Source organism: Apostichopus japonicus, chromosome 15 (assembly GCF_037975245.1).
Source record: "Apostichopus japonicus isolate 1M-3 chromosome 15, ASM3797524v1, whole genome shotgun sequence".
NCBI classification, from domain to species: Eukaryota; Metazoa; Echinodermata; class Holothuroidea; order Aspidochirotida; family Stichopodidae; genus Apostichopus; species Apostichopus japonicus.
This window is the reverse complement of record NC_092575.1, coordinates 13,218,194-13,239,251: the sequence shown is the minus strand read 5'-3', so window position 1 is coordinate 13,239,251 and position 21,058 is coordinate 13,218,194. Positions and strand designations below refer to the sequence as shown.

The following is a 21,058-nucleotide window of genomic DNA, read 5'->3' as shown; positions in this document are numbered from 1 at the left end:
ACAATATAACTACGGGTCTCCCCTCCCAACGGTTGAGTCATTGTGCAAACACATATATGCATTGTTTAATACGTATTACTGCAGTGTTTGCCAAGTAGTCTATTGACAGTGTGTGCTGTGTGTGTCAGAGAATATATAGGTCCATACATGTATACTAGTCACGTATGTGGGTTTTGTATTATTTAATACCATATTAACTTATTAACGTTTATATTTGTATGCAAGGGCGGGTGAGATATTCAAAATTCAAAGAATTGGGGTAAAAATGATGGATATGATGGAAGATGTGTATGTATGCAAGTGCCTATATGTTGACAACATGAAATTGTATCGGTGCCAATATCTGCATAGGGTGAGCAGGATTTATTGATAGAAATAAGTACAGAGAAATTATGTATTATTTCCAGAACATTCCCCTCACAGTAATTCCTTTAAACATCTGACTGAATCCCCCCCCCCCTCCCCACCTGCCAACATATCTTCTAGTTCCATGTCAAATGAAGAACATGAAAAAATGTTCCATGCTTTAAGATGTGTTTTTTAAATATATAATAAAACATTTTTCATCATTATAAAATTAATTTGTTTATTATAATCAGGCCTGTATCATGAGAGGAGTTTCACTCTTATAAATATCTCTATTTCAACATAAACTGAAGTGTAAAAGAATTAGTTAAATTCTCATAATTTTTAGTATAATATTTACAGATACAAGCAGAGCCTATGCATATGGACAAGCTAATAAGATAAGTATCTCTTGAACATCTTGTTATAAAATAAATTCCCGCTATCACTCGTTAGTGTGATCCTATTCTCCCTCTCCCCCGCCCCCCCCCTGCCCTGCTCTGCTCCAAGCAGCCAACCTCATTAAACCATTCTAAATAATTTCTTTAAACCAATTTCTTCATTTTCATAATTTTTCCTCATTTTTACCAATTTTTCATAATTTCTTCATTAAACCATTCTGAATACAGGTCTGTTAGTTGCTTCCCTGATGATGAAAGTCTATATTTCACCAATTATTAAGCTGCATCTTTTCATTTAGGCTAGCCTATATTACATACTCGAATCTGGCCAGTCCTTTCTATAACTAACAGACCAATTGTCTACTGTGTTGTGCGGTGTAGTGTGAATTTGTCCAGGTCAACGGCAATCTCTCTGCAATTAATGAAATCAATTCTACGTTCGTGGTCCCAAATGGTGTGACTTAAAAGAGACATGGCATTTGTCAGGACACTCTTATTGATTCCTTGCCTCGATCTACAGAACTATTTCTGTATTTCTGACGTGTGAGGACCAAAAGTGTTCTCGGTACAAATTTTTAATGGAATTTAATGGTAACTACAGGTATGAGTTACAACTGGAGGTATATAGCTACATACTGGTGTCTAGTGTTTTTTAGAGCAATGATCGTCACACAGGCGCGGTCCCGCCACAGGCAGTAATGAAACACCATCGAATGTATTGATCTTGCTCCTCGCCCGTGCACCCCTCAATCTCAAATTATCTGTGTCATGGTCCCAGCATTATAGTCCTACTTAAAGGGAGTGAATACTCGCGCGCAAAAAAACGTCCGATGCCGGTAATCTGACCTAGTTTCGAATGAGGTGTAATAGAAGTGTTAGACACCACCATCGATCCCAGAAAATACACACACAGCTTGCTATCGTCGGTAATAGAACACTACTGTACAGTCAGTACATACAGCTACGGTCAATACCCACAGCACAGTGTACATAGCAGCGATGGACATCTCAGGTCTAGATAAAAGATAACAAAGTATCACGTTTCATTACTGTCTGCATTTTGCAGACAAGAAGAAAACTTCACTTGCAACCAACGGAAAGTTAACTTTTTTCATTGGGCGGCAGCGGTTAGGGGCGAGTCTTCAATGCATTTAAACAAACTTTTACAGTCATCCTCAATGGAGGTTAGTATAAATATCTCAATGCCTGGGTATAATTTCAAGTATCAGAAACTCCCAGAGAGTACCTCTGAAAAGTGTTACTTTTATCACACTAACATTTGAGTGCAATATTGATAACTCCTTTAGGGTAGGTGACAGACAAGTTGAACAAACATTACATTATTTATCTCTGTGCAAATTTGATCAAAAATAAGTCATGCATCCAATTCTTAGATTCTAAAATGGTTTGTCACTGAAGGTTCTTATTTGTTTAAGAATCACATGTATGTTAAAAGAACAAACTTTGTTAAAATGTAACAGTTACTTCCATATATGAAAAGAAAGTTCAATTTACAGGGAGGAATATTTTAGCATGGAAAAAGTATCCAAAGAACATCAAAACTAATCTTTTGTGGAAAGTAATGGCCATTTAATTGGTCGAAATGTAACCATAGAAGACTATATACCTGAGTCGCCACCAAAGCTGCTGGAATATTGTCTTCATCTGTAAACTTAATTTGGCATCCCTCCCCACCCTTGGACTGCCCATTTTGCCATTCCTATCACTTGAGGTAAAGTCCTGATGAAGGAAATTGTGCTACTAGATGATAGAAAGTGAAATGAAATTTGGGGTTGTAATACTGAAATTGAAAGTGATGGGTAGGGAAAGGGGTAGAGGAAAGGGTTTGGAATATGCAAGGGGAAGGGATAGAGAACAGATTAGGACGAGGGAATGAAGAGGGTTATGAATGAAAATGAACAGGGAGGGAGATGGGAATGGGAAGGGAGATGGGAATGGGAAGGAACAGGTGAGGAGATAGGGAAAGGGGAAGGGGAGGGACAGGGGGTGGGAAGGGGAGGGGAGGGGGACAGGGGGTTGGGAAAGAGAGGGGACCAGGGGTGGGAATGGGAGATGACAGGGAAAGAACAGGGGAGGAGATATGGAAAGGGGTTGGGAAGGGGAGGGGATGGGGTGAGAAGGGAAGGGGACAGAGGTGGGAAGGGTAGGGGACAGGGGTGGGAAGGGGAGGAATGGACGTGTGACAACAATCTGTGCAAGGAAAAAGTCTTTTTGTATATTTAAAAAGCTTAAATAGCGTCATAACTGTTAATAATTTGCAGTTCAGGTATTATCCCTTGACCTTTGACCTAATATTGCTGTCTGTTTCCTTTTCTTTTGTTTAATTTTGGAGGAGTGAGGGGAGCACTTTTCTTTTACCTTTTACATTAGATCTAGTAAGAATGGACTGTTTTGAAGAAAAAGTATGTCTATAATCCCATGAAAGACATCTTTACCTTTATTTTATGTTGCTAACAGTTTCTTCATACATATATTATTTTAGTCTACTCCTTATCCACCCCCCCCCTTCTTCCCCTACTACCTCCCTCTCACACTCTTTATTCCTTTTCTAATATTAATTTTTTTTTGGCTAGCCACATCAATTATTTGCTAGACCATTCATCATTTTCCAAAAACAAAACAAAAAAAAGGTTTATTTACATTTTGGTCATTTGTAATTTTGACAAATTTCTAGACGGACTCCACCCAGCTGAGTCAGAGCTACTAATTTATCTGTTTTCTATTGAGTATCAATATAACCAGAACTATGCATTGTGTTCAAGCTAGCTGATGCGTTTGTGTACTGCCTGGATTTAAAGTAAATGAACCTGCGTTTTATTTGCTAGGGTTGTATTCATTCCATACTTCTTGGATGACAGAGCTGCCTTTACTCTCCTTATTTTTCTTATTTGTTTCTTAAAAATTTGTTAATGTCTAAGTTTGTTTAGTTTGATTAATGAGATGCATAAAGTTTAATTTTTTTATTGCACTGATGTTATTCTGTGGATGGTTATTACTTCCTGTAAAAAATAGATTGATTTGAATTTCTTGGATTCAGTCGATTAAAATTCTTCCTGAAATTGGAAACCTAATGAATGTATCGAGAAAATAAAGTCATAAAAATAATATTAGTTTTCATGAAATGTATTCAAGTCCTGACATCATAGGTCAATAGTTTGATTACTGAGATGCATAAGGTTTAATTTTTTTATTCCACTGATGTTATTCTGTGGATGGTTATTACTTCCTGTAAAAAATAGATTGATTTGAATTTCTTGGTTTCAGTCGATTAAAATTCTTCCTGAAATTGGAAACCTAATGAATGTATCGAGAAAATAATGTCATAAAAATAATATTAGTTTTCATGAAATGTATTCAAGTCCTGACATCATCACTTATATAGTAGTTTATCTTTCTTTGCTGGTATCAATGTTTATCTTATTTAGCTTTTAATTTACTTGCAGATTACTAAAATATATAATCACTCAAAGATTCTAAATCGGTAATTAAACACTCGGGGGGCCTTAATTAAGGTATCTAAAAATACCAACTTAAATTGTAAAATTGCTGTGCATGCACAGAAGTAATATGCTGATCATATGTGCATATATATGCATATGATATTTGCTCCTGAAGCATGGTTGAATTTTTGGTCTTATTTGGAAATGGAGAAATAAAATGTGGAATAATCTAAAATACCAGATTGAAGGGTTTAAGCTTTTTTCCAGTGAATTCTGAATTAGAGATCATTGAACTCATGTTTCAGTTGTTTTCAAATATGCATGGCAACCCTGCCTACCATAAAGGATTTCCGAAGGGGGGTAGGGTGGGGGTAGGGGGTGGGAGATGAGGATGGAAGGTTTCAATTGTAGTGGGTGATGTTGGGAAAAGACAGATGACATGACTGAACCCTGACAAGGGTGATGGTTTGAGGAGAATAAACCACAAATATATATCCTTTTGGTAATTTATCATAAATGAACCAAAAATTCCCAAAAAATGAAAAATGTTGTATATAAGATTCAGCTTTGTACAATCTTTCTTACCAAATGATATGAATTAGAAATATTCCTGCCATATATGTACAAATTAATTGGTGATTATTATTATACTCTGGGATATATATGTTCTTTAGTGTACTCCAGAGTGCACAATCATAAATTATCTTGTTTGAATTTGTTCATGCACCATTGCTCTGTAAAAAAAACATCAACATGTTTTGACAAGTTCTGTGTTAAGTATCTGAATGCAAAGAGGAAAGATAATGTCATACAGATTAAACCGACATTCCTCCTTGCGGAACAAGAATTTTTTTAAAGCTTTTCACTGCTTTTAAGAACTCATTGCATCACATAAACACAGACAATCTGTGAAAGATTTGTCTATATATTGAAGTATCATCTTTTGTATGTTTTTTTTTCATTTCTCATATTTGCCCATTTTTTTGGAGGGTGTTTATGACCCAAGCTTTCTTTCCGAAATGCAGCTGGTGACTGAAAAAGACCGACAAAACTAATAATTGGAAACCAGTCAATTGGCTTGTTTATTCAGTTGAATGGAAATGTCCAATTTTAACCGTCAAAAATAAGCGAAAATTTAATCAAAATGCTCCCCTCGATAACGCAAGCATGGTTAACCAATCCTACATTATCAGTATAGTCTTTCTTCTCAGTCTGTAACCCCTTAAGGGCTCTTTTGTCACCTCGACCAGAAATCGTGCGGGCCGGCATGGTCGTAGAAGATAAAAGAATTTGTCTTTGATAAAAAACTTTAAGAAAATGACTCCTTACATCAAAACTCTGCAACAAAACAGATAACAAGCTTGATTAGAGAGAGGCAAAAGATTGGCGTGTGCCATGTGTTATTTTTTGGAGGGTATGATTAGCAACTAATCCTCTGAAATGGAGTTTCTATTTGATAGAGCAAGATTGTTTGTACCGCTTAAAGGTTTGAAGGGAACTTGTCAATGTCAGATCTGTATGTAGTCTATGTAGGTTTATCTGCACATAGAAATGAAAAACAAGACAGTCCTATCAAAAATATTTCTTAATTTTCACCAAATTTCATCCTCGTTCAAAAACTGGCTGAAGATGGACTTACCGAAACGGTCTTAATGTTTCATACTCGAACAACTAGCACAATATTATCACCATCAGACAGGCTGTATAGGCAAGAAATCTAAGTTGGAGATGTACCATTAATTTAGGGAGGGGTTATAACAATTTAACGAAGGGCACAATCCTCCTATCCTGTAATGTGTGCATTTTATTACATGTCATAATGACACAGATAAGGGGTGGGGGCATAGTTTAGTCTACATGGGTGAGGGGGTTGATGGTCGTGTGAGCCACATGCAATTGCCATGCCTTGGCTTCAGAATATATTCTCCAGCTGAGAGATGTTATCATCTAACTTAATACTCCTCAAGCAACTTTCAAGAAATTAGACAGCCAGGAAAGAACATTAAGGATTATAAATACAGCACTCTAAAAATAGTTTGTGATAAAAGTGGTAATGTTGACTGTCTCTTGCATAACAGGAGTATAGGTTCATCTGTATGTTCTGTATATGAGATACAATGGAGATAAGTAACAAAACAGACACTTCAAACACGAACACTTCATTCTGTCAAATCATTTCCTCAGCAATACATCTAAATTTGCTCATGTGTCCATCATCACTATATATTACTCATGGGCATTACATCAACAGCAAGCACCGTCACTGTCCTTCTCAGTATGCTTTTTGAGAGCAAGCATTGTCATCCTCAGAATGCCTTATGGGAGCAAGCATTGTCATCCTCAGAATGTTTTTTGAGAGCAAGCATTGTCACTCTCATCCTCAGAATGCCTTATGAGAGCAAGCATTGTCACTCTCATCCTCAAAATGCTTTTTGAGAGCAAAAAATTGTCACTCTCATCCTCAGAATGCTTTTTGAGAGCAAGCATTGTGCATCCTCAGAATCCTTTTTGAGTGCACTAATGCATCTATTAAACTTAACACTTCTCAAGCAAGTTTTTTGCATGAACATCCAAGAAAGACATTTTTAATAATTTAATAACCTAAAAAGAAGTGGAGACACTATAATGATGGCCATGTATATATATCATGATCTGAATTGTTCTCAAAACATAGCTGTCCACTAATGCACTATGTTCAATGGCAGATGCTGAAGGGGGGAGGCTGCAGCATCACTACAGCCTGGCTGAAGTATCACTCACCGCAGCCTGGCTGCAGTATCACCGCAGCCTGGCTGCAGTATAGGACATAACCTTTTGTGCACCTTCAGTTTCAAACAATAGGCACTGCATGACTGCAGAGATTGTCCGCATTGTTAAATTGATTCATGTTAGCTGCATACATGTAGGATAAACTAGAGTTGAGAGGAGGGGAGGGGATGGGAGGAAAGGTGGGGGGGGGAAGGGGAAGGCAGATCACTACACAACTATATGTCAGCATCAGTATAGATGATATGGACAATCAGTATAATCTGTTAAAGAACTAGAAAAGTTGAGTGTTTCTCAAAGATCCCAGATATCTTATTCCCATGACATTTTCCAAAATAATATAAATAATCACAAAAGCTGAATATATGATAACTTCATTTATATGTGATATCCTATGATACTGCATGTGAATTAGATCACCACAGTGTCCTCAGCAGAAGCTTGATGTGTTTAACATACATACAGATATATCCTTGGCAATTTTCCGAAAAACTTGAAATCATAGCTAAATATATACCGCATGAATATATCTCCAAAAATTCAGATATTTTAAGTGCGTCCTTAACACACTCAGAACGATAGCGTTGCATCCTCCTGTTTGTCTCGAGTGTTTTTTTCTCAATGCCTTCACTTCCTGTGGAAATTTTAGTAATTTAAACGTGTTCTTCAGAATGCCAGTTTGATTTGTGAGAGATCCTTACAGTGTGATATCCAAACAATTTGAAGATCATTTGCATTGTTTGGGTGGTTTGTGAATGAATGCATAAATAGATCTCCTCTGTACTATTATGAGATGATATTTGTTTTGACATTTGTTTTAAAGCAACTGGTTGAGTTTTGATAATCAGTGGCATCTAACTGAGCTGCTAATATTAAGGCAATAATAAAACTGTTAGCAAACTGTCTTTGTTCACCATGCTTATTAATCTGTCTGTATTCTGTGCGTGTTTTTGTCCCTTCTGTTACTGTTACTTGTCATGTAGCCTCTAAAGAAGATCCTGCTAGGATTGAAATGTCAGGCCCACTTACTTTTACACAATATTCAAGCAAACATTAACCAGTGTCTTGTGGTTGTTGATGCAGACTTGGAATGTAGGGGTGTCTGGGGGTTCCTCCCCTTCCCTCCCCCCTCTCTAAAACAAAAATAAAGATCTGACATGAAATGTTGGGCCCCACACGTACCCATTGGATCTGCACCTGGCTTAGGTATATCGGCTACAAAGTTCTCGAAATTTGTCGTCAAAAGCAATTACATATTTTCTAAAGGTTGTATGAACAATTTCTCTTAATTGTGACATTAATGCGACTCGTACTCGATGTTACATATTTCTGGTACATATATATTTGTCTATGAGAGACATAAAATGACAAACACAACCATCTGCATTGAAATAAATATGAAAGAAAATGATGATTGCTGCTGCCAATAGTCATAGCTTAGGGCGTAGCATAGGCCTAGCCTGCAATCTTATCCTTTATCACTTTCCAAGCTTTATTCGGCACTAAATATTTGACGTGGATGCAAGTGATGTAACTACCAACTCTAAAATTTCTTGACGTCGACAGGAGGCTGACTTTGATTAATCTAAGATTTTCGTAATGTAACAAAAGTTTAATACTCATGGGATAATCAGCTTGTGACAAATTTTTGAATATATGAAATATCAATGTCCCCAGAAAGGGTGACCAGAAAAAAAGAAAAAAGTTTTATGAACATTTTTTTTGTGGGGGTTTCCAAATCATTCTGTATAAATCGTGTAAAAAAAACAGGAATTTGACACATATGGTGAATGTATGATCAGTAATGAAGTATATTTAAAGTCTCTAGGACCCAATGGTGTGAAATGGATTTAATTTACTCTAGGTTGCTAAATTGATTAAATGGCACTTTACCTAACCCTGTCCTATTATTCCAGCAGCTCGAGATCAGTTTTATTAGATCTATAAAAAGTTGGCCGTGCACTACCTCGAGCAGAGAACATAAAATTGGAAGGAAATTTTTCACTAAATTGCATCAGAGTAAATTGGTATGATTGCATAGCTATGAAGTCATATAACGTTCAGTCCGTATGCCAGCGATCGGCGACAGATCTATCATTTAGAGAACTTGGACACTGTACCACTGCACTCAGACACGTGTGTAGCGTTTTAAGTACCATTATAACTGCTTTGCACTTCATTGCATATAGAAACATAATAAAATGTATAAAGTAGTCATAAAAAAAAGGCTGGGATATTGTAGATGAATTTGAAAGAGTACAAATTTCTTTGTTTCTTTATGAATAATACTTTATAACAAAGAGGAAAAGATGAAATATAACTTTTTATTAACAATTATTTGAAAATTATTTTTAACATTTTGTTCAAGGTTGCACTCTGATGACATCTGTACTTCCACTATGTAATATTGAGATATATATGTAGATGTCTATTGTTGAGGAAGCTGGTAGCTGCATGGTTAGACTTGAGTGAGCCTGGCATGGCCATAAATAAACTGTGTTCTTCCTTCAAGTTCGACATCTGTTTCATAATTTTGATCTTGCTGAAATGCAGAAGATATGTACAAGAGAAAGAAGTAATACATCAGCCACAAATGGCTTGTAATATGTTCCACAACTTCCTTCCGAACGTATGTTACCAATATGCAGCAGCCACAATATTAATATGTACCACAACGTCCAAACATATACAGTAGCTAATATGCACGGACTGGTGCACACTGTTCTTGGAACTCTAACTGCGTTCTGGTTCTGCCAAAATTATATTTGTGGGGAAAAAAAAGAAGGAGTAGAAGAAGAAAAGGCCAAAGGCATATGATCATCATAAGAAATAAGTTTTGTATAGGTTTCATTGGTTATAACAATAATAATCATAATATCCTTTGGTCAGTATTTTAGAATGCTTTCAGGTATTTATTTTGTTCCGTCCAAAATGTTAAAATTGTTAGATATGTGGTAAATAAACCAAATGATCGATCGATTCATTCAGCAAGTCTCATTTTCGTGACAAAAACATGAAACAGCGAGATGGAATTTTTAAATTACGCTATCTACATCAGGATCAGAAGCAACACAATTATATGAGTATTGCCTCGAGGGTTTGATATGAATTGATCCGGAGCTTAGTGTGGAGACAGATAGATTTGGTTCTCTTAATTTGAATAACAACAAAGCTCACCAGAAGATCGGAAGAGGAAATTGGAGCGAGTATTACGTAAAAGTTCGAGTTTTGTCAGTAGTATGCTGTTACGCACAGAAGGGAATATTAAGTTATCCAGTATCACATCGTCAAATGCTATGCAAAACCATCAAATTTTGCTATACAAATGCGGAGAATGTATAGCAATTTTAATAATGCAAGATAGATAGATAGATAGATAGATATTTATTCAGCCAATCATATAAAAATACAATGGAAATTGGTTGATAACAAGAGCTCAAAACATTAAAAATTGTAAACAACAAATGAGACGTATAATATTGCACAAAGATATGAAAACGTTCCTATAAAATATTAAGATGAACAAAATATAAAATGTACCTACAAAATATAAAAGAGTACAAATATATATAAATGCCCTCAAATCCAATATAAAGTCTACAAAGTTTAAAATTGTTTAACGGTTTTGGTGCGTATTGAATATCTTCACAGCAGAAGGATAAAAACTGTCAGTAAATCTTTTAGAACCCTTAAAAGTACGCATTCTTTTGCCTGAAGGCAGGAACTTGAAATAATCAGCTGCTGGGTGGTAGTCATCAATCAATATATTTTCAACACGTTTTAACGTTCGCTCCTGGTAGAGTGAGTGAAGGGACGGTAGGCCTGTGCCAATGAGGCGCTCCGCGTTTTTTATGACAGATTCTAGTTTCCTAAGATCATGCTTACTTACGCGACTAAACCAGACTAAAATGTTTAAAGTTAAAATACTTTCAATAATAGCACGATAAAAGTTAATTAAAATATTCTGACTGACACCATACGATTTTAGAGCTCGCAAAAAGAATAGTCGTAGTATATTTCATCTGAGAAAAAGCTGTGCAAAGCCTTCGAAACTCCTGCACAAAATTTGAACAGTAAACTTATTGCCTGCATTGTAAACTATAGCAGCATGTATATGCATTTTATACTTAGGGATGCACGTATGCCTGTTGAACTATTCCGTGTAGTCATTGCTCAGTTATAATACCATAATGTACATACAAAGTTAAGTTTTCACTTTTTGGAAAATTCGGTGGACTTTTGGTTTAAACTCTAATAATCCTCTCCCTCACCCAATTCTTAGCGAGAACCCCCTTCCCTGCTCCTTTTTCTCCCTAAAGAGGTCTCCTGGCCCCCCCTTTTTCCTCCCCAAACGGTAAGATATTAGATAATTAATATTTTTCATATTGCACAACTTGCATTCCTTTGCAATGACTCATATATATATATATATACCCTATCGAACTTTCCAAAGTTCTTGCCGTAAGAATTAGATGATTGAAGCTAATTTGATAATAGAATTTCGGAAAAACATAGAATTTCGGAAAACATAGAATTTAGAAAAACAAAGGAAAGGGAAAAACAAAAGGGAATGAAGACAATGCTTATTTATTTGTGTCATTTGTGAATTGTCCCCGGATTTGATTTCCAGGAATCTGTTCGTATTTAGAGAAAATGCTTTGCAGGTGAAAGTAACCATGGAGAAATGATTTTCCTGTCAGTTTCTATTTGCATATATTAATAAATATCTTCTATCGATTGATTGCCCGAATAGGAGGTCGTGCAAAAATATTGCGTCAATTCATTTAAAATGCTAGTGTAAACTTTATTCCATGACATGTGTTCAATGTTATAGAGAAAGAAAAAAAAGGCTTTCATTGCAGTACGTATCCGCAAATCCGATTCAATCGTCACCTGTAACAAATGATTTCTGCGTCCCGTGGTAAACAGTTAAACAATACTGGCAAACAACGAAACAATAACATACAAAAGAAAATAGTAAAACAAAGAAATATAAATAATAAAAAGTTGGCAGGCCATCATAGCCTCCGACCGTATATGGGAACTTCACAGGTGGATGTAGCTCGAGTGGTAAATTAAATACCTCTTACCATATATAAGTGCTTTGCAAACAAAATATTATGAATCAAAACTAGTAAATTAAATTCCTTCACATCTGTGCTAAAATAGGTGTTAAGATCTGCCATAAAACGTAAAGGAACTACACTTTATATGTTATTGTGTATATGTGTTTTCAATTAACCGTTGTTGTACCGATTCTGTATCAATCACAAGGGCGAAACCTCCGCATATATTTGTTCTCCGGGTGTAATTACAGTCTTTTATATACACTCGTCAGATTCATGACCGACAATTAAATCAATATAGTGAAAGGGGGAATAGGCAATACTCAACTATTGACACACACCTTACACTGTGATATATATACTTTCACACTTTTGTATGGTAGGGTGGTATATAGTAACAGCTGTTTACTAATTTGTGCATTCATAACGTGTTTGCTTTGGCACAGTTTCTATTATGAGTTTTTTAGAGTCATGGCACAGTGTTGAATACCATAGATTCTATGTGTTCATAATGCAAAGTAAAATATGGAGGATTTTTGTGTGGAAAAATTTATAGATAGATGGACTATTCCAAATCTCTAAATGAAAAACAAATGTAAATTATGATAAATGATTTTCATGAAATAGAAAATATTGGAGAAAGCAAAGAATGAGCAATTCTAAAAGTGAGTAAAGGTCATCAGTTGCCCAAAATATGCTAGATAGTAAAAACATGGTCAGGTGGTCACTTAAATGAACAGATATCAACAATTAGCACTTTATTGCCACCCCCAAAGCTTTATGGATGACTGAGACATGTATATATGTATATGTCTAGGTGTGAAAATAATAAGGCGAATCAGAGCCTCGAGGAGAGTAATTTTGAAATCTTTAAGCAATATTTAGTTTGCTCAGATTTGGATCCATGCAGTACTGATTGACCTTTCAAATCAACAGAAGGAGGTGTGCATGAATCTAGCAGTATACATTAACCCAATTGCAAACCTCATACTATATAAGTTGCCAGTGTTATAAAATGGCATTTAGATTTAGCAATTTAGCAATAAAAAAAAATTGTCACAGGTCTTCTAAACTTTGAAAATGTAAAATTGCGCAGTCAGCTAGCTAGGTTAACATTTCTTCTTGCATTATAGTATTGACTATATGTAAACAGTACATAGGCTCTTCAGTGGCTACGCCCTCCCCAAAACTTGTGCCCCCCAGATGCGATTTGTAGTAATGAAATAATGCTCAAACAAAAACTTTCTCTGCCTCAATTAAAAACATAAATATCGGACAGACTAAGCCCGAAAATTCTTGAACAAAAAGTTATTTCAAGTTGCAAAATAAAGCACTAGATTGCAGCTAAGGACCCTTAATTAATCAAAAATACCCCCCTCCCCTTAGACCCCTCCTACAGGACGCATTGAGCATTCACAAATAAACATTGTGCCCCCTAATTAAGTGATGTGCCCTCCAAGATTGAAATGTCTGGCGATGCCACTGATGCTCTTTTAGTTACAGGCTTGTGAATATAACCTATAGTTTGACTATACAAGTGACTAATGAAAAGTAGGTTATATAAATGTTTGATGACTGACTGTGTTACATAAGGAGGGAACACAATGCTTTTTGGTTGTTTTTAATTAGTCATTGATAGTTTTTTGTTTATTATGATTATTGTATATATAGGGCAAATAAATTTGGGTGGAGGTTTGCATTATGCTTACTGGCTGCGTTGTGTCTTAAGGTTGAATAGAGTTCATATAATTATAAACTCCTTTTTGTAAAATTTAGTCATAAAACTTTGACAGGATTTAATATCCCCACAGGATTGAATGGATTTACCAATTTATGAAAATGGAGGTTGCCCTGAATATAATAGTTTTTCAAATGTATATTAAATTTTGCTGAAGAGGAATCTGAAATTAGGTCCTTTGTGGTATGTTGGGCAATTTTGGCGTGACATAATGTGGCTCTTAATACTCATAAGTGTTTTCATAGTTTGGGTAACTTTAATATATATACTGATATTCTTTCATGAGCTTAAGAATTACCAATTGTCAAATCCTCATCCTGATAAACCTGTATTTATCTGTTTGATTGTTGAGCTAGTACCTCCTTTCTATGTAACCTCTGATACTTACGTATGTAGCTTAGGCCTCTGATGCTCTAATGCTGACCTCAGATGCTTACCTCTGGTGCTTACCTCTGGTGCTTACCTCTGGTGCTTACCTCTGATGCTAACCTTTGGTGCTTACCTCTGGTGCTTACCTCTGGTGCTTACCTCTGGTGCTTACCTCTGGTGCTTATCCCTGGTGCTTACAGTACCTCTGGTTCTTAGTACTCAGATGCTTACCTCTAATGCTTACCTCTGGCGTTTACTGTACCATTGGTGCTTGCCTATGCTGATTATATTTGTGTACTTACCTCAGATGCTTACCTGTGGTGCTTACCTCTGGTGCTTACATTTGGTGCTTACCTCTGATGCTTTCCTCTGGTTAATAGTACTCAGATACTTACCTCTGGTGCTTTCTATAGGTCATCTTTACCTCTTATAAATACTTACCTTTGGCACTTGCATGTCTCTGCTATGCTTACCTCTCTTATTTTAGTGTTTTATACCAATGAGCACTTCAGCAGTTGTAGCTGATCATAAGGTATACAATGAGGCAGTTAATGGCTCCAGCACAGATGCAGGTATAGGGGTTGATATGCAGGTATAGTACTAGTAGTTGGGTTATAGATATACAGGTATATATATATGAGCGCAGGCAGGTCACAGACAGTTAGGTAATAAAAGTTTATCCCTGTAAATGTAGAAACCATTGCTGTTGTGGAGATGAATGAATACATGTGGCTGGCAATATGAATATCATTATTAGGTGTAGCCTTGCTCATGAGAAAATAAATGCTGTCAATAAAGGCAAGAAGACATTATCACATAAATAAATGTTTGCCTGGAATTAGTTTACATCAGGACAGTACTTTAGCAATCACAGTAGAAGGTTTACAGCTCAACTTAGATGGCTATAATTTTTTTGGGCAATTTTGATTTTTGTTTTGTTTCTGTTAGCAAACCATTTCATACAGGAAAACTATCCACTTGGCCATAGCTCCAGGCATAATTACAAAATACTTTAAAAAACAACTCTGGACCATCTTTCATCCCTTTACTTTTCGATGTGATCGGCCTTCGACATCAACTTGCAGATTCTCTATATATGACTGCATGTACTGTACTAAAAGACACACAAACATGTGCAGTCCTTATTATGTTTTACTTCTAGGTTGTGCTCTCCTACAATAAACTGCTCCCCACCCCCTCCCCCTTCTTCTCTGACATTTTAACCGTGCCATGCACTCCCCTGGTTTGTGAAAATCTTTGGTAACCATTCATATAGCATTTTCATTAATATATGGATATGTATTTAGGGGTATCGTTGAAAAGGATTGAAATTAAATTTATTTATGGACAGGTTTGGTGTAACTTCATTAGACATTCAATAGTTGGATTAGTTACACAGTATTGTAGTGTCTTGAGGATATTAAAGCTTAACTTATTTTATTTTAAGATTTCTAGTTCAGCTGTTTATGCTGACTGTGTACATAAAACAGTAATTTTTGGTCTGTTTGCAAACTGCAAAATGTTTCTTAGATTTGGTGTCGAACAGTAATATAAACTTAATTGTGCCCATATTTTAAACACAGGTGTGAAATTCAGCATACATAGAGCTTCGGGTTTTTGGGGGGAATTTTTTTAGGATTACTATTTTTTTTTTCACATTTATCATTCAGCACGACAGTTTTGGATCAATTATGCGGTCTTATAATGACGTAAATTTAATTTGGTTTCTAGACTTTCTATTTGAAATTGATTCAGATAATTTTCTCATAAATATGCAGTTATTCGTAAGTATGATTAATATGTATGCAAATTAATATCAAGAATTTTGTGAAACGTTCAATCATTTCTCATGAGGAAAAGTTTGTTCATAATCGTAGACTCATATTGAAATCATATTTTATAAGAAAAACAATGTATAAAATACCATATATATATATATATTGATGCTTTATATGAGTCAAAATGCTTTTTTAAATTAAATTAAGGCTGGGTAATAAGGAAAAATCCATGGATTTCTCCATCTGAAATGGTCTGCCAACATGAGATAAAATTGTTAACTGGATAGCCAATTTGAGATGAAAAGAATTAAGCCATATATATATATATATATATATATATATATATATATATATATATATATATATACTTGGCTTCTCCCACATGCAAGCATTTAAGTGTACCATGGTTTAAGCTTCTTAAAGTAATTGCCTTCTAGGACCAAATATCTTTGTGTATTATTTAATTCGCTACTGGTGTAAAATATACTGTACTGCATGAAGAATAATAATAAGAAATTATATCAAGAGTTGCTGGTAAGGAAATCTCAGATTTCTTTAGGTGTATATATATATAGTACAGTATATACTTAATGGTGTGTTCATTGTAGTAAGGATGCCGACAGTTTTGAGTGTATGCAACGTTGAGAGATATCCTCGTTGTTTGCTTGATCTAGGATTATATGGTGGTATAATGCTGCCTCACAGTATATAAGCATATATTTAATAAATATGCTATATACGTAACAGCAGTTTATGAGTTTCTATAGATATGTTGACGATTATCAAAGAAATCATATATGTTTGTTGCGTATATATATATATAAATATATATATATATATATATATATATATATATAAATATATATATATATATATATATCCATCCTGATGATCGCTCAATGTGTGAAACTCTGAGTAACAACTACTAGTGTTCCACTAGTCTCAACTAGTCTCAACAGATATATATACAGTATATATATATTTATACATACATATATCGTCAGTTACTACGTACAGGCCGCCAGTCGGTATAATGAATACATGAAATGTTATTATACCATTTACCAGATATCTTTATAGTTAATAAAAGGATATAAGATTAAAAACATATACCTACATTCTGGTACATGTTATACCAGTTTGTAGGTTTAAACTTAATGACAAAAGTTTAATAGTTGTATGCAGCAGAGTACAATGTGCGTATAAGGTACAGGCCGGCTACGCACCATCCACAATTGTCTACAATATATGGCAGAAGGACTTCAGCAAGCAAATTCCTCCATTTTGATTTATTTTCAGACTGAAATTTTTTCTTTTCAAAATTTTTAGACAAAATGCGAGGAAAGTTCACTCCGAACATAACAGTTCCTTTAAGTCATATCTCACCACTTCCCCAACTCCCTTCCATTATCCCTAACCCAGACAACAATGTTTGCAAACTACAACATGTGACAAGACATTTCCTCCTAATTACAATATAAACTGTAGGGAATATTTCTTTTGATGTATATTGCTAGCTAGATCTATTGTTGAGTTTTTATCCATTTTCCATAAAATGGTTTCCTTTTCCATGCAATGGCCCATTGTATGTACTTTGAAAGAGACAGTACTATAAGCTGTAAAGTATAGTGTGCAATTATATAGATGGATTATCACTGGGTATCAGAATTCGCACTCACATATAAGAAGGTAGTATCGCATCCTCTCCAGCAGCTCTCAGAGGTTCATCGCGGGATTTACATGAGATTTTGCTACCAGTTTAAAAATTTGTCGCCAAATATGGTATTGACTTAGATGATACCACACATGCATGCATGATGATGCAATGTCTGTATCTAATGTGTGGTTGAATGATGAAACTATCTCGGATAAATTCCAGTTGAGTCGAAGGTGAGGGGCCGTGTACGATCAAAATGGTTTAGGAGAGTAAAATGCTAGGATCACTGACTGTAGATTCGGATGAAAAAATGAAAATGGTTCTGTCTGTGAGTTTGTTGGAGTATTTTCAGAACTCGTACATTATTTCCACACATATCTCACAGACTTTTGTTGATTTCATTTTATCTATAATATCATATAAATTTAGAACAATAGTAGTAGTTGCCAAATAGACTCTTTTTTTATTTTTATAAATTCAATCCAAGGGGATAGATCTCTTTTTGAAAGGGGGAGGAGTGGGAGGGGGGAGGGGTCATGCTTTCTAGGGAGGTAGGTAGAACCTATTTTCTTACAAACATCTCTGACAACTTTTTTTGGGGGAGGGGGGGGGGAGAAGTCGGTTCAGACAAATATTTGGGGACCTCTTGGCACCTTCCTCTGTATATCTTCACCACTGATTCAATGTAGTAGACGGGGTCTGATGGTATTGTTGTAAATTGTATCAAGACTTTGATTCTGATAAAATAAAAATATAAAGATAAGCTCATAAGGTTAGGAAAAGTTTATGAATTCAAAAGGCGCTATTTCTTATATACTATACCTTGCAACAGAAAAGTGCAGCAGGCATCAACGCTTTTCTTATTTTTCACTCTTTTTTTTTGTTCTCTTGTCAAGATGTTTGTTTTATCTTTGACCTATTTAGAGATGCATGACCCGCTATAAATGTTTTATAATTATAATCGTTTCTGCAGAGGCTTTAGTACATTAATAAGGAGAAATTAGTGACATTAACCAAAGGAAGTTAAAATTTGTACATAAGAATTTATTTCAAATTGTAAAGAATAATTAAGATACAACAAAACAAGTTATAATATTCTCTACCATTTTCCAGCCTGCTGGAGAAAATTAGATTCAGTTTTGCATGTGTGATATACCTATGATTCTGGCCTAGATTTGATGATTAAATACAGCTTCTACCAAATCTCCTTTGTGGTCAAGTGGTCAAGCGGTCAAGCAAAATACAAAGAATGGAAACGATTTTGTTGTGTGCCACGATCATCCATGTCACATATCAATATTCTGAAGAATTCATGAATACGTATTATAGTTAATATATATTGCATGAACTTATAAATATACCATTACATATTAATTCTTATACAACAAAATGACTTGTAGTAAGTCAAAAATAAAAATACCTCATTCTGAACCTATTTTTTGGCTGTAATTTGATTAAAGCATTGTATTGTACTCCAGTCATATAAATATGGAATTAGTTTGTCTTTTACAATTGTGAAAAAAAGTAGTCATGATCTTAATTTGTAAAGTTCTGCAAGTGTTCTCAATGGATTTCATATTCCACCATAATAATAATAATAATAATTAATTTAGATTAACCTTGTAAGCTTGTAACCATATTCTAGGTTATTTGTATTCATTGAGGTACTCCACCTTATATTTACTTCCATGATAATTCAGAAGCATTTGTACCTATGCTTGTACTCTGGTTTGTATGTGCTCTGCACACTTACAAATGCACTAAATTTCTGACACACTGAAAGCATGAAGACTTATGCATATATATATATATATGTATATGTATATATATGTGTATATATATATATATATATATATATATATATATATATATATATATATATATATATATATATATATATATATATATATATATATATATATATATATATACATGTAATGCACAGCTGTGGTAGTTTATAAAATATTGACTTTATGCATTCATTGTGTGTCCTACATACGTGTGCATGAGCGTGCAGAACTCTTTTCATTCAGGTGTGAAAAATCTATCACACAGCTGTTGAATATATATTTAGTATTTTTAACACAGATATTATGTATAATACACCAACATTTCAGACAATACTTTTATATTGCAGAAAGTGAAAGCATGCATTTTTATTGACAACATTTTATAAATATTCTAAAAATTATCTGAATGGTTGGTTCAAATTGATGTTAAGATGTTAATTGTTGTAATGCTTAATAATACGTGCAGAAAAAGCTGTCATTTAGTTTACAGACTTTGTTTTTGAGTCAATTTTTCGGGGATATTGAATCCTACACATACTCATGCTGACTCAAACTGAAGAATGCAGAAAATGTGTTTGGAAATTTGAAGAAAGAAAGAATTGGTGAAGAACGTATATATGTTTATTACCATCTCACAAATTCTATTTACAGTAATGTACACTTTATTATAAACATTTATGAATTGGTCTATACACAACTACCAAGCTATAATGTCAGGTCAGTTATGATTACCATTTAGCTTAACTGCACACATTCATTGACAATATTATTCAGACAAGATTACACAAACATAACTTAAAACAATTCTCTCTGCAAATTTTGCAAATACGCCCAATAAAACAAACAATGTAGGCAGTATTACCAGTGGTACAACAGGACTGGTGCGATTGGCCCTGAGGCAATGAGGGCCCCGACGACAAGTATCGAAGTACCGAAAAAAGATTACCGATCTGCTGAAGCTGGCCGAGGGCCACAAGCTAGTGAATATGTAATGTACAGTACACTACTACAGTCCATAATTCAAATTGGGCCTATGTACTCTTTAGTGCCCATTGTTTATCTAGATATCCAGTTGGGTCCTTACTCTATTTTATGACATGGCCCATCGATAAAAATATCATAGTATGAAGGCAGCCAGTCCTGTAAGCATGAGAGTCTATAACTTATAACTATAAGAAATGTAACTCTTCCAAGCCATGCAGATATGGTATCGACTCTCCATAGCAGGGGTCCATTTCTGTCTCTGTACTGGGCCCTTGTGTGCCCTTGTGCCAAAGGTCATACAGTCGGAACAAAAAAGTTTGAGACATTTTATGAGTCATCCTAGGAAAACTATCAGCTATACCTGGTGCCTATGAAATCTGTTGTCTTATGACATTTTCTGTACGGATACCAATTTGAAATATTTCTCCTTATGATACATTCGTACTCCCGAGAGGGTCTCTGTCTCTTAATAAAAAAAAATTCAATAAATTTTAAATTCTTTTCATGACCAGTCACCACCATCTGGCACACAATTTCAGGATCAATTTTTTGTTTTTTGCCTTCTAAACTTTTGGTTACAAAATGCAATAATGAAGTCAGTATTGACAGCTCTGTCGTGCAATTATGCAGAGACCATGCAGTGACCTACGAACCTGTGATGTCATATAAGCATCTTCAAATAAAGCAATAAACGGTTTGGGGT

At 34.9% G+C, this 21,058-nt stretch overlaps 1 protein-coding gene across 2 annotated transcripts in view; it reads left to right on the top strand.

The window, feature by feature from the left end:
• Window positions 1-21,058, top strand: part of LOC139980778 (transmembrane and coiled-coil domain-containing protein 6-like) — a 112,815-nt gene that overhangs the window by 39,241 nt on the left and 52,516 nt on the right. The gene's annotated exons all lie outside the window — the stretch shown is intronic.